The sequence below is a fragment of the Amblyomma mixtum genome, chromosome 2 (genome assembly GCF_055824585.1).
Source record: "Amblyomma mixtum isolate Tamu chromosome 2, ASM5582458v1, whole genome shotgun sequence".
Lineage (NCBI taxonomy): Eukaryota > Metazoa > Arthropoda > Arachnida > Ixodida > Ixodidae > Amblyomma > Amblyomma mixtum.
This window is the reverse complement of record NC_143013.1, coordinates 281318292-281333599: the sequence shown is the minus strand read 5'-3', so window position 1 is coordinate 281333599 and position 15308 is coordinate 281318292. Positions and strand designations below refer to the sequence as shown.

Genomic DNA, 15308 nt, shown 5'->3' with positions numbered 1-15308 from the left:
AGCATTAAATTGACCTACGATGGGGGCGCGTTGTTTTGGTGTGTTTGGATTAGGTGACGACGCATCCTGACTTATAAATCGATGTCTGTCGGCCGCGGCACGCCAAGACACGCTCTCGCGGTAACGACCCGCTACGAAAACAGCGCACGTCAGTTAATTTGCGCGCGACGCATCTGTCACGCCTCTTATGTTAATCAGCAAACGAGTCAGCGCTATGGTAATTTTAGCCTTTCCTTAATAAACCTGCGGGATCGCGCTGTTTGCAGCAAATGTGCGACGTCGTCGCTGATCAAAACGCCTTCCGGCGTCCCATTTCTGATCAGATAGTTACAGTTATGCGGTAAAGAATTACGCAAGTTGTAATGTCTTATGAGGGATTGTTCGCAGTCGCAGGTCCAGAAAGGAGAGCTTAACATTTTCTTGCCTTCCAGGCGTGCGCTGACATCTCGTCGCACTGATGCTTCATCGGGCATGCACTTGAAGAAGAGATAATTTATCATACTCTGACGCTGGCGTTAGAAGCTGAATTGCAACTCAGGTGTTCTATTTCGAAAAGGGCTCATTCGGAAGCACCGAATCATTCTACGCGCGCGAGATCGCTACAGGCCTTGCTGCAAACTATTGCGAGCTCCTATCTGCAAAGATAGGAATCAGTTTGAAACTCCGGCTTTACACGGGCAGGCGTATCCGGCTGTATCGACTGTGCCGTAATTATAAGTTTAAAAAGGCCGCTTTTCACAGCGCCAGGTTTAGGGCGGAAGGCCCGCGCTGTGAACAGGCTTTCTGTATTTACGTGGGGCTGTTCTGAGCTTGGAGGTGAGGAAGGTGAAGATAGGACCCGCATTGCGAGCTCACTTTCCCTATGCACGTGAGCCGTTGCCTTTCGTTTCCGGACGAAGGAGGTTTTAGGAAGGACGTGCATTCCAAACTGACTTTCCAACTCACGTGGGATCATTGCCTAGAGTTTGCGCATGAGGACGGTGAAGAACGGTTCTGAGCTGAGAAATGAGTTTCGCTACTCACGTGGGTCTATTGCTGTGTGCGGATGAGAGTGGCGAGGAAAGGCCCTGCGTTGTGGATTGACCATCGCAACTGACGCGGGGCCATTGCTTTGCGTTTGCGGATGGGGGATATGATTGAAGAGCCTGCGTGTCGAACAGCGTTTCGCCACTCACGTGCGTTAATTCCTTTGTGCTTGCGGATCAGGGTGGTGAAGAAAAGGCCTGCATGGCAGGCTGACTTTCGCAGCTCACGTGGGGTCATTGCTCTGCGTTTGCGCATGATGGAAGTGAAGGGCCTGCGTGTTAAACCGACTATCGCAACTCACGTGGGGCTAATAGACACTTTTAGTTGGCCGTACGGAACAGCGTTACGTACGCAGGAACGTTGCGGGCCGCGAGTGCGCATGCGCAGAACGTTCCGTACCGCTGGGCCGCTTGCGTACGTACGCACGCATCGGGTCGTTGCGTGCGTGCGCTACGGGCACGTTACGGGTTGCGTTGACAAGATGGCGGCGCCCAGCTCGCCCGCTTCGAAATAAATACATGTCGCCGCTGCATTCTCCGACGGGATAGCTCGCTCAAATGGTAGCGGTTCGCTTTTATTTCGCACACTCTCGCCAACACGCAGAAGTATAAGCGATAACTAGCCCCTGTTTTTCAAATAATTTGGCGATTTTCAAGCTGTAGGCCTAACCGTGTTTACATAGCAGCAACGACACCTGGCGGAGCACTTCTCTGGCTTTTAGTCAATTATTTCATTTTCTTCTGCTTGCATAGTTTTTCTTGGAACAAAAAAAAAAGACTCGTGATGCAGCCAGCTTCGTTACCAGTAATTAAATGCTTCTCGGCATTTCGATAGCTGCTGTGGTAGTCGCGGAGCACACGAGAATCACAACTTGAAGCAAACAAAACAGCGAGAACGGCTGGAGGAGGATTGGCGAGAGGCTTGGCTTGACTGATGTCAAGAACTTTTCAAGCATCAGTTCTTATTTCTTGCGCCAGATGGCGCGGAGAAGCACAGCGGAGAATTTTAGGATGCGCTTGGTACGTCCACTAGGAAGGACGCTAACGTACGGCTAACTAAAAGTGTGATGGACGCGCCATTTGTACCGTACGCAACGTAGTCAGCGTTGCGTACGTAAGCCCCATTACGTACGGCCAACTAAAAGTGTCTATTGCTTTGCACTTGCGGAGTAGGGAGGTGAAGAAGGGCCGGCGTGTCGAATTGACTATCGCTGCTCATGTGGAGCCATTTCTGTGCGTTTGTGGATGAGGGAGGTGAAGAAGGGCCTGCGTGTCGAATTGACTTTCGCTGCTCATGTGGAGCCATTTCTGTGCGTTTGCGGATGAGGGAGGTGAAGAAGGGCCGGCGTGTCGAATTGACTATCGCAGCTCATGTGGAGCCATTTCTGTGCGTTTGTGGATGAGGGAGGTGAAGAAGGGCCTGCGTGTCGAATTGACTTTCGCTGCTCATGTGGAGCCATTTCTGTGCGTTTGTGGATGAGGCAGGTGAAGGAGGGCGTGCGCATTGAACTGAGTTTCGCCATTCACGTGCTCTTATTGCTTTGGGTTTGCGGATGAGGGCGGCGAAGAAAAGGCCTGCATTGCGAGCTTACTATCGCAGGTCACGCACCTGGGGATATCGCTATCCGTTTGGGTCTCTCAATAACCCCTTCGGTGGCTGTTTTTGAAACATCCACCTGCAGGGGCTGTTGCGCATCGCTTAACCGCTGCGCCAGTAGTGACATGAAGACTGCCCACGATTTGTAAATGTAGATAACGACCAATTCTTCATGTATGGGTATGCAGGCTGCACCTAGGCGACAGAGAAGGATCGCATTGCACTTTTAATGGCAGGTCAAGCGTGATGTGATGGTGAAAGAAAGAACAGTTCCGTGTCTAAAAAGTGATACGCAAATGGGACCCCAGGCCGCTGAAGGGGGACCCCTTAACGCTAGCGCATCATAAGGTGTTAGTTCCGCCGCTGGCGCTCTATCAAAGGTTGAGGCTTCACACATACCTCGGGTTTTCACCTTTGCTAGTGAAGTAGCGCTTTCGCTCTAAAAGAACTAGAAAATTGAAGAGGGCCTTTGACCTCCGTCCTAAGCGTATGGCCATATATGACGAATTGGTCATTTTCGACTTCATATGCACAGATCCTTGGAAGCCCCCATACCAATTCTTACGCAGTGGGGCAGCGGTTGAGCGACGCCCCACTGCCCTGCGATAGCAGGTGCTGCCAATGGTGGTGAATGTGCGACACAGGTTTCTCTTCGTGAGCAACCTCTCGCTACTAATCTTTAATTTGCCTGCCACCTGCCACGGTGGTCAGTTTGCTCACAATCCCATGGGCCGGTTCTGATGACGCCACAAGGACACGTGACCTAGGTTTGCCCGCCTAAGTTGCTTCTCCTGAGATTTTTCGCTCAGGACGCAAATGCCAAATTTTCTGCTCAACGGGAGCTTTACCGCCATCGCGTTAAAGAAAGTTGCCCTGCCCGCCCAATGTAGCATAAAGCGTAACGTCGCTCTTGGGTTTAGCTTACGCTATTACAAAATTTTCTACTTTCTCTTTCGAGAAGTGAAGCGATGGTGAGGTAGCACCACAGCACCCTTTCTCTTGCATTCGCCCCTGAAGAACATTCACTTCGTCATATGAGGACACAATAGTAACTTGAGAGCAAGGGCGTGGACCTAAGAAAAGTAGGGACATGTGCCAGAAGTCGAACGGCATCAGCATAAGCGAAAGCATGCGGCCTCCACTTGAGTAAGCGCTAGTGCATTAAACGCCTAATCATAAATGAAACGCGCCGAAAGAAATACATTTAGTCGAAATCGGATATATAGAAGTCGAAGGGCGTAGCGAAATCGTTAGATATATCAGTAATTAATCAGTAATAAATGCAGTAGATCAGCTTATCTGTGTAGATAAGCTAGAACCGTTTTTGTAGCAACGTCCGCCCTCCGCCGGCGGGCTGGCGGCGCACTGGTCGCTTGCCGTTGGTAGGCTTAACCTGCTTCGCATTCGAGCCGCAGCGTGCGGTGCCTTCGAAATAGACACTGTCTATTTTAGAAGGCCGAATTCAGTTACCAGTACACTATAAATCGACTAACGACTCACTAAAATTAAAGTACAGTCTTCTTTCGAAATGCCTTCGGAAGCGAAGCCAGCAGGGCATGACAGGCGAGGTTCGCCTGTGCGCTTCGGTTAGTTGTGTTAACTTCAACGAGTAACAGCGATGTGGCGTGGAAAATGTGTACATGAGACCGAAGGCCACCGTCAAGGACACCCCACGCTGACCTCGGCATGCGGTTTCACAGCGCTGTTCGGTCACTTTCCCTCTCCATAGCAAGTGAGCGCCGTTAAAGGGCCACTGCCCAGGGTCCGGACATTTTAAAAAAACAAGCCCACTGCATAGATGAGGCATCGAAGATAACCTCTGCAAAATACTAGAGCCATGCGCGCCCCGAAAAGCTGCGAAAATTCAAATCAAAGCCCGTTCGTTCTTTCCTTCCTTCAAAAACGGGCCCGGCCCACTACTCTGCACCCCGCTGACGTCAAGGGGGGCTACTTTCGCTAAAGGCACTCCATTGGTGCATCGTTCTGACTGACGGGAGAAGGTTGGGCGTAGCCTTGGCGTCGCGTCGTCTGCACAAGGCTACAGTGAACTAGAATATTGGGTAGTGTGCTCACAGGCCCGCTCGGGGTGACCCCGCCGGTGTCGACAGGGCGCGGTGGCGCGTGGTGGCGCTGCACGCGTCTTCACGGGTGAAAGCGAGTGGCGCATTCGGCTGGCGTCGCAGTAGCCGTGGTAGCCGCGCCGACAAATTGAATTATTATCGCAACATTCGCGTGTGTGTCATCGAAATGGCTCGGCAGATCTTGAATGGAACTTAATTTCTGGCATGTGCACATGTTTATTTATTTCTCAAAGTTCCACAAGGGACATTGCATGAGGGGTTACATGAGCAACTTTTATCAGTATACGCTTGGCACGCAGGGATGATCACGTATTGTCACTCGTGCCTGCAATGTTTCCTTGCAGTTACAACGCACTGCGTACCGAGGGGTCATACAGCTTTTTGTCTTAATACTTAAAGTTAATAGTAGTAGCATGTGGTGTGGCGGAATTTGATTATATGCCAGGGACAAACGCGGAATGGAGAGTGTGACGGCGGCAGCAGTTATTTCTATTCGCAAGGAGCCAAGCTGCAGCACACATAACACAGAGGGGCAGGGAGGTAGAAGGGAGACACATAAGTGAGCGAAAGTACAAGGAAGGGGGGGGGGGCATATACATTATTTAACATTAGCGCTTTGCGCTAAATAAGATCGAGGCACACGTACCGAAACAATTTCGAGACAACAGTAACTGACTTCACATTTTTTTGAACAGCCATGCAGCATCCACTGCTATTTAAAAAAATAAAGAATGAGGCAGATTTGTCATCACTGCATGCATTTATGCTCGCTCATTTCGCCTCTGGCAGCGGTGGCTCAGATGGCGCTCGGTTGCTGATCCGAAAGACATGGGTTCGAACCCGGCCACGGCTGTCGAATTTCGATGGAGGCGAAATTATAGAGGCCCACGTACTGTATGATGTCAGTGCACGTTGAAGAACCCCAGGTTGCAGTGAGTTGTACCCATGTGGTGGAAATTTCCGGAGCCCTTCACTATAGCGTCCCGCATAGCCTGAGTCGCTCAGAGATGATAAAACCCCGTAAACTAAACCACTTCGCCTCTTTTTCGTTCAACTTTTTCTAGCACTTCAGAGCAGCGTCAGCAACGGCTCAGTTTAAGGTGCTTCGCCCGTTCGAGTTTTTCTTCGCTGCATTCCGAAAGCATTCTTCATATGTTGGAAGTGGTTAGAAGCAGACTTCAAAAAGAAGTTGGTTCTGTGAGGTTTTCTGTGGAGAGGTTTTCAAGCTTCAACACAAATCCATAAAGCTGCGCCGGTGGGTAGAGCAGTCCTCCATGGTCGCGGTATTTTGTCAGCCTCGCAGGAAAACAGTTTTCATTGGGAGACTGCATTGTAAGCAAGGTAATGCGCATTTGGCAATTTGTCTCCAGTACACACTTCCGTGCAACATACCCTATTACGTAGAAAACAAGTCTACAGTCACTTCTACCTACGTGCTCATCGTGGTCATGCGCAGGCACCCAAGTTTGAATCTGGAGGGCCCTGCATTTGAAGGCCGCTTATCTGGGCAAGCTTGAACAAGCACTGGCACCATACGTGAACAAAAACGTGAAATGACCCCCCGAGAAGCGCTCAAACCAGTGCAAAACCGCACAACAGAACAACAACGAGCCCACAAATACACACGGCGCACTGACGGCGACGGCAAATCCTACCGTGAAGTCTACTGTGGCGCCACCTCGTGTCGGCGCCGCGAAACAGAAACCTGTCGACATTCGCGGGGCCACCGCTCCCCCATTGAGCCGGCGCGGAGTGAGCACACTACCCAATATTCTAGTTCACTGTAACAAGGCTTTCCGCAGCGCCTTCTGTTCTGGCTCATGCCTACAAACCCGCATGAAGGAACAAAAAAAAAAAAACTGCGGAGGGAGCGTGCGGCGACAGCCTTGAACCCTAGCCATAAAAAGTAAAAAAATAGTAAAACTGAGGGAGTTGGTTCCCCCCCCCCCCCCCCGCCGTGATCACGTCACGAGACGCTCTGCGTGCGCGCTCCCTTCTCAGTTTCTTTTCTTCTATGCGAGCCCCCCAAAACAAGGTTTTAATTAGTAGTGCAGCAGAGCCTTTCCCTCGCTCGCCCACTTGACCGCTCCGCACACACACCGCTTATCTTTCGTGCATCTTGCGTACGCCTTGACTCCAATGAATGACATATGCTTTGGAGCGGAGAAAAGACACAAACACACAGAACACAAACACGCATGGAGAAAAGCAAACGGGCGGTTGCCGGGTCCGCGCTTCGCCGTGTGTTTCGAACACAACCGACTTCCGCCCCTCCGCTCGTGAAACGGTGGGGAGGCCTAAAAGAAAATGAAAAGGTGGCTCGTTAACTGGGAATGACAAACAGATGTATGAAAGGATGCGCTCGCTAACAAGTCTAGGTGGTCGAGCCGATCGCGCCTCTCGATCGTTCAGTGTGCGGAGAAAATGCAAAAACCAAGAAAAGAATTCTATTGAAGGCGGGGCCATGACGTCGCCCCGTGGCGCACTCCACAGACACCACGCCTCCGGCTTACACCGGAGAAGGAAGGGGTGATTTTGCCTTGCCGAGCCTACTCGACGAGGAGCGGGAGAGAAGAATTTCGAGGAGGGAATGGAAGGAGAGGAGGCTCGCTCAAAGAGAGGTAGAGAGTGTCTGCTGCGCTGGGGTGGGCACGGGCCCTTTAAGAAAACCGTAGTGGTGTGGCGCGCTGTTCGATATCTGAGTGGTTGGACTTATCGATTTTTATTTCTCGAAAATCCGGCGGACTTTTTGCGATGTTTATTTCAGAATGCAAGTTTTTTTTCGGCGAATATTTTTTTCGACGAATAACTTAGTGTCTGTATTCAAGAAAAAACTGATGATTCTTCCCCCCCCCCCCCGGTTAAATTTCAGCTAATTCTGTATACTTAGTTTTTTTTAGTGTGTGTTTGTCTTCTGCTTTTTTTTGAATGTACATATTATGAAATGTTTTGTTTATTGTTAATTGATATTTATTATTGTCTATCATTAACTATTTTCTATTGTGATCATGTTTGCTCATTGTTTTTTATCTTTTGTCCATTCGGCCCCCGTTTCCATGATGTGTGATCGGGGTGTAGGCCTTGTCAGGAGGCATGCTTGGTCTACCTCCTTTAGCCTCAGCTCGAGGGCATATTGTATATAATATGGCCAAATAAACATACTACTACTACTACTACTTTATCCGGTGATATAATGTGGCAGTTCGGCATGGTCAAAAATCACTTAGAGTCTATCTCGCCATTTTTTCGGCATCTGTCCGTTAGCCAGTAATAAGGATAATTTACCAGTAATTCTGCATTTGGAGGTGTGCTTGTAGAAGGAATTGCTTTCGTCATTAAAAAACAGTCTCGCAGGTTTAATGAGGCAGCCTGCAGACAAGAATGCAAGTGGAAGTTTACTTCTAGTAACAAGATTGACTATTTTTCTTTGGGTTGTCGCGCTGCATTGAGCGAGAGGGCGGGGCATCACATAGTCTACGTGTTGATGGCAGCGATGGAACTGTGTCTCAATCGCTGCGGTAGCCCGAACTTGATAGTTTTCATGACGACCGTGTACGGTTCCATGTCAGTGATAAACCTACTTAACTGACTAACTGCTCCAAGCGGGTGATGGTAGAAGTGCTTAGCTAGCTGGCGGCGAGGAGGTGATGCTTCCCGGTCTGCAGAGGCGTGTAATCAAAAGGTGCCTCAAATCGCACAACTACGTAGCTTATCTAATAACACCATCGTATCATCACGCCCCTGGCTTGCCTGGCGCCGGCGGCAGAAGCATAGACGACGACGGACGGGGTTGTTGCTCTCCAAATCACCGAACCTCCGAACCGATCGAAGGACGCTGTGTCCCACGGGACTGGGAGAAATTACTGTCAGACGAGTGTCGTCGTTAGGCAAAGATGCGGCGAGAGCTTGCGACAGCAGCAGCAACGGTGGAAGCAGAAATGCACAGGAAGCACGGCGGAAGCAGCGGTATACGTTGGCCGAGTCGGTCTTCGGGTCACCGGACGAGGTGATGCTACACAAGGTCACGCCGAGCGAGGCTGCTAATTGAAAGACGCTGTGTACTCGAAGAGGTCTCGTGCTTCGGCCATCCGGCGGGGGAGTTCGAGGAGGTCATTCACCTGCGGGGAGACTGCGGGATTCTCCTTTCCCGCGGCGGCAACGCACAGAAGACTAGCCCCAGTGGACAAGGCGACACTTCAGTGTATGTTGGTGTTCCCCTTCTCATCCCCCGAGCTGTGAGAGAGCGAGAGAGCTTCAGCACCGCCCCGTGCCGTGGGTGGTGCCGCCAGCGTCATCAATGGCCCATCTGATTGGACAACGTTATTCGAACTAAATTCCCCAGTCAGGGATCTGGGGAACGCGAACCGTATTTAACGGGATGTTGTTGTGTGACCGGAGCATTCGATTCCATTCTCATCTGTAAATATGTAGAATAAACCCTTCTGTACAGTTTCCTCGATAACGCAGTCCGACATCGTCATTCGGAGCCGGTACCTGCGGGGCTAAACGAGTTAGTCATCTCCAGGACCCCTCCGTCTTCAACTCTGGTTCCAGCGGTGGGATAGAAGCCCCATCTCTAACACTGGTTCCAGCGGTGGGATTGTGGCCCCATCTCTAACAGCCCCCTTGCTAGGAATACTGGCCTTTCTCGGTTGAAACAGAATTTCAAGAACTAAATTAAACAGGGGCTTAAAGCGAAGTGCAACCTCTAAATTATCGAACTACCGATGAAAGTTTATCAACGAAAAAACAATTAAAATTAATAAAAAATACAAAAAGATACTATCACTTCGTGGAGAAGAGTGCTCAGTCTTGCTGCATACGGGTTCTCGACTCACCCGGATTGATGACCAGCACACAGCACAATATGTTCACAAACACGCAACTACAGTCACTCAGTCAGTCTTCCTTGAACAGCAACTGTAGGCGCCTCGGATTTTTCTGGGCGAATTGTGTAATTACACGGGTGATAAATTCATTTCTGTGCTTCACTACACGCTCTCGGTGCATACTCATCATACACATTGAATGGAAAAACGGTTGAACGCGTACGTTGAAAACAAAAGACAACTATATATACAACAAAAACTTCTTTACAAGATAAATGCACGCTCGCCGCTTCATACACCTCGCTCCATCTTGCTCGCGCATCCGCACAGTTGAGCAACCGCACACACACTGCTCGCCGCTCGTCGTTTTCTCGTCCGCTGTCTTGGTTGTTCTGACCTTCGTTGACAACCGGCCACTAAAAACACCGAAGCACAAACACAGAGGCGCGCACACGTGCAAGGGCTTACTTGCCGCAATATCCCCGAATGCGCACTTTGGGGGGTGAAAGGAACGCCGCGCGACTTCCGAGGGGAAGGAACACTCGCCACTCCGGTCGGAAAATTTGTTATTGTGTTTTTATGGGGTTCAGAGCCCCAAAACGCATCAGGCTATGAGGGACGGAGTAGTACAGAGTTCCGGATAATGTCGACCACCTGGGTCTGGGTCTCTTTACCGTGCACTGACACGCACAGTACATGGGCGCTGTTGTGATTTGAGACCCAGCCAGAGGTTACAGGCGAGCCAGGCAGGCGCCATCGGTCTGCGTTGACCAAAGGCGCTGGTTTTCGGAGAAGACGCAAGAAACGCTGGTGTGGGGGCGCCTCTGGAGACTGCGTCGCCGTGAACAAAAGCAGCTAATCCCCTTTGCCGAAGATTCTGAAAGCGGCGCTTCTACCGAACTGCGCTCTCCCGTGGATCGGAGGAGACAGCGAGCGGCGGCTGCGGCGCCAACCCACCGCCCGCTTGACCCTGAGCAGCCCGACAAAGCGGGGGTGGATACGGCTGATTTGTCCTTCCCTCCTGAAGAATTCATCGGTGGCCGGCGTACGAACGTATCCTGATTATAGCGAGCGACGAAGGCGAAAACAAGATGCTCTGTGCACTGTCTGCCTCCGTGCCGCTATCTCTCTAGAGATCAAAGAAACAGACACCGATCGTAAGAAGGCTCAAACACATGCTCGCCGGTGCCGCTGTATGTCTGCAACAGGTCGCCTTTTAGTAGAGCTAACGATGGCGTGGTTTGAAAACGGCGGAACGACGCCCGCCCGGACGCGGCATTTCGCAGATGTGACCCAAAGCGTGGAAGCGGGGCTGATTTTACCCTTTTGGCTGAGCTCACCACCGCCCCTGGCGTGCGGCCATCACTCACGGTTCGAGTGAGTGATTTTCCAGGGGGGTGCAGCCGCCCCCCCTTGCCCCCCCCCCCCCCCTCCGGACGCCCATGTAATGCAGCGAGACTTCCGTATACTTTTACTCAGAATTTTCAAGGGGATATTTGGTGTATTTGATATAGGGAATAATTCGAAATATCTGGGCTCGACCGTACGAGAAATGTCGGCAGTAAATGTTTTTTTACGAAGTCAGCGCTTCATCACGGAGCGCTAAACTTTCTCTTTCGTAACTAGCTTTACCAGTTGCATCAATCCTCCTTCGCTTCCTCGCTTTCGCTTCGCCGTCTAGATGGCGCCACGATGTCCATAGAAGTAAAGCCCCGTAGCAGCTGCCCGTCGTGGTATTGTCGCGATGACTCTCCGCAACGCCATCTGCTGATTTGCTTCCAGTCTACCGTCACGCGCGTGACGCTCCTCTGCATACTACTCAACTTTTCAGACCACGTGGTAGCCCTCTGCAGGGCGAAAAACGCGTCACTCCAAAACGCGGATATGCTCGGCAAGGTAAGCCACCCGCACTCCGCGGTGTCAGAATTAATTCGTTCTTTTTTCTGTGCCTGCGCTCCGCATATAGAACACGTCGCCGTCGTTTTTTTTTGTTTTTAAATTCTATTTCAATGTAGTGGTACATGGTCATTGACGCTGCCCGACAGGGTCATAGAGAGGGATTCAAAATGACCTGCTTACCTTCATTACCACATTGGCAGTGAATTTTCTGCACCTACCGTGCTGGCACGGGATCTGTAGCTTTCGGCTTCTGAGCGCAAGTTCTCCCACCTGTTGGACCCTGAGCCTCAGCGGCCGCATTCGCATCCTCACGAGGTGCACAAACGTCCGTATGCACCTATTATGGCGGATTTCTCAGAGCACACGCCGGTTAAAATTAAACATGAGGCGTACACTATATGGTAGTCCTCATAACCCGCAATACTGCCTAGACACAAAGATTCGTACCCTTAACGTTCCTTCAGAGTTTGGGCATTAAAACATTGCACTTTCTTGATATATTCAACTTTTCTGACTTTAAGCTTCTGGCCTATCGTCACTCATTCCGCGGTGAACATTCTGCCAGCGTTTTGCACCAGTGATTCTTTAGCAAGAAGAATGCGCGATGGTTGAACTCATTACAAACCGACGTTGAATCGCAAGATCGGAACCAGGTCTGTGCGCTTCGCACTCCTACTCGCTACTGCAGGCACTGAACCAGTAGGTGCCTGCGCATCCCAGCACGCGACCGAGCACCTGGAGACAATTTCACTTTTTTTTTTTAATTCTCTTCGCTCGTTTCTGTTGTCTTGTCCGCTCTGTTTCCAGAGCCAAACGCGATTGTATCACGACCATTTCCAGCGTACTTTTAGTTGCGAAACGGCGCGGTTGTTCGCGAGAGGCGAATCGTATCCGCTGTGCGGGGAAGAAAAACAAACCCGTGAAAAGAAAGAAGAGCGTAAAAAAAAAGAAAAAGTCATCCCGACAGCGGAGCTCGCGTTAACTCTGTCGAGCGCAGATGTTGAGTGTGCAGCACTTGCACGCGGCCAGCAGTGTACAGGTACAACGTTATTTTCTGGAGCGATGGTTTGGGAATACAGCTCTGCGCGTCCAGATGGCTTCCAGCTTGGATCGCTCGCACCGGAAGTGGCGATAATTAAACGCATCTCTCTCTCTCTCTCTCATTCTTTCCCATTCTCTCTCTGGTTTTGTCATGTGTGCCGCTGATCTGCAAGCTCTGAGCGTTGAGTTTGCGGGGAAAAGGCGCACAGAAAGAGGTGGAGGAGGGAAGCGATATAACCAGGTGAAAACGGTGTTCGTAGCGATCTGGAGCTGTGCGCTTCCATCGCAGTGCTTGTGACACAGCCAGCGCATAGAGAGCGGCGAGCTTCGTGTAAGCCTGGGACTTTACTAGCAGCATGGCAGCAAGGAGAAAAAAGCGCGCGTATTTGGATTTTTTTTAGCGTGAAGAGCGGAACGGAGTGCTCAGCTCATTTTGTTTGTAATTTACTCAGCATACCCTCTTCGGATGCAGTTTCTGCATCACTTGGAATGTAGAGGTTTCGTTTGCTTTTTGTCCCTTGCGCAGCGGCGCCGTTGATGTCCTTACTCTTGGAGAAATGGGAGTCAAACGGGCGGGGCGGTGTGAACATGAGACGGGGAGGGGGGGGGGGGGGGGGGGGGGGGGTACTGGGAGTCTTTTATGTGATACCGGGCTGGTAATGGCGCCGTTTGTGTATGGTTTTGACTTTGGTCTGATGGTCGGTTGTTATCAAGAAAAGAACCCAGTTTCTTATTTTGACATTCGTCTGTGGTTATGCACTCTGATTATAGCTATCTAAGAAAGAAAAATGGACTTGAGGAAAGGAAAGGCGCAGCAACTGTCTCACTTCTCGATGGACCTCGCCGTGAGGGTAGGAAGGAGGGAGTGAAAGAAAGAAGAAGGAAAGAGGCGCAGTGGTGGAGAGTTCCGGGTAAATTTCGACCACCTGAGGTTCTTCAACGCGCACTGACATCGCAGAGTACACTAGCGTCCTGCGTTTCATCGGGAACCTTGGTTCGAACCCGGCCGCGGCGGCCGTGTTTCGATGGAAGTTGTATGCAAAATACGCCCGAGTGCTGTGCGTTGTCTGTGCACGTTAAAGATTCCCAGGTGGTGGAAACAATTCTGGAGCCCTCCACTGTGGTACCTTTCTCTCTCACTTCTTTCACGTACAACTTCCTAGCTTCCCACACGGCGCGGTTGAGGTGTCTACCGAGGTATATGAGACAGTTAATGCGTTTTTAATTTCCTTAAAAGCGATTTTTCATTTCGCCTCCATCGAAACACGGTTACCTTGACAGCGACTGAACCTGCTATCTTAGTGACACGCTTTATTTTGGATTGTCTGCTGCAGAGGAGAACCTAAACAAACGAAAGACTCAGTGTGCATGTGCTATGCCTAAGCAGATGGCGCCGACGGTCTTGCGTATGTCATAAGCTTACTTTTACCTTGAGTGATTCAGGGGACACAGACTTACCTAAAAACATGGCTAAGTTATAGCTTCATGTTATAGCCGCTGTGGCTTCATGTTAAAGCCGGGTAGCTGTGAGGCCGGGTGACGTTGAAATCACGGCGTTAGGCTCTTCGCCTCGTCTTGACTCTTGGCATGAACCATCCATGAAGCTTTTAGCGTGGCCGATTTTGAAGGGTAGTACTCGAAGTCGGCGCAAGCTGTGAAGCATCGTCCACTATTCCTTCAGGAGTACATCATCGATGATGACGTCTTAAACACTTGCTAAGCAGTTATCAATCATGAGCACTCGATCGCTTTTATTCGTTTGCACTTGCATGCGAGCGTTGCACGATGTCTTTGAGTTTAGCGTCAAGACTTCCGATTACATCTTGGCTAGGCTTAGCAAATGCGTGAACCCTCGGATGCCTGCAGCTTTATAGCCCTTAGTAGTTACATGAGGCTGCACGAAACAAAGGGGTTTTATGGTTTTAGCAACGGAATTATTTGTGCTTTTAGGGATGGACAATAAGGGTTCTCAGTTCAAGGAAGTTCGTTCTCTTTGTTGCTTGTCATTCGCCATTATGGACTATTCCCAGGGGTTGTCACGTTCTGGGGGACCAGCAGACATTATTAATTGGTGCTGCCCATGAGAATCATCGGTGAAAGATGGGAAAGTAGCAAGGGTTCCGCGCATGCGTAGCAGGCAGCGCAGAATGTCAGGAGCAGTGTATTCTCAAGATCGGAACCATGCATGATTGTTTTCGTAGCGGCAGGTCCGACGTATCCTGTCGGATTATTATACTGAGGCTCAGTAAGTACAGTCGCGGGTAAAAAAGATTAGCACACATGACAGAACACCAGAGCGCCGGAATGACAACGCATGGCGCTGCGGGTGGCGAAGAGGCTGATAACGAGAGTGCCAGGCCGTTCCCATTCTACAGTATTAGGGGGGTTCAGCGGACTGCCACGGACGGCAAAATTACTGGCTAAAAGCAGCGCTATCATATTGTTCCCGCGAGTTCCTTTTGACAAACCATCGCGGACATAAAAAAAACAGTAATGAAAAGAAGCCATCTTTAGATGCTCATGATAACCGATCAAAAATAAATGCCGCAAGCACAGTCACGTAGGGTCGGCACTTCAACGCTCGGGCGGTGAACGCTTGATAAAGCTTACTTTCTGCCCCCCCCCCCCCCCCCCCCCCCCCCCCCCTGGCTGCAAAAATGGAAACGGCCCGTTAGGCAGGTCTGCGTACCGCAGCACCGCGTGGTGAGATATACGCATTCTGATCGCCACTGATCTGTGCTAATATTTTTTGCTCGCGACTGTACACCACTTCATTCCAGGTGCAGTTATGTTTTTGCTTGTCACGCTGGCTTTGCAGCCTTTCAATTCGAAGTTC

General features: G+C 50.6%; 1 protein-coding gene across 7 annotated transcripts in view; it reads left to right on the top strand.

Annotated features, from left to right (window-relative positions):
• The window catches only part of LOC149364176 (uncharacterized), a 196263-nt gene that overhangs the window by 115076 nt on the left and 65879 nt on the right, over positions 1-15308 (top strand). Inside the window, exon 1 of one of the 7 annotated variants that reach the window (XM_089574167.1) lies at positions 10998-11428. The exons of 5 other annotated variants lie outside the window; for them this stretch is intronic. The gene's annotated coding sequence lies outside the window, so the exon portion shown is untranslated. Of the gene's footprint in view, positions 1-10997; positions 11429-15308 lie in introns of those variants that run through there. One more of the 7 variants, XM_089574171.1, reaches the window with a different exon arrangement.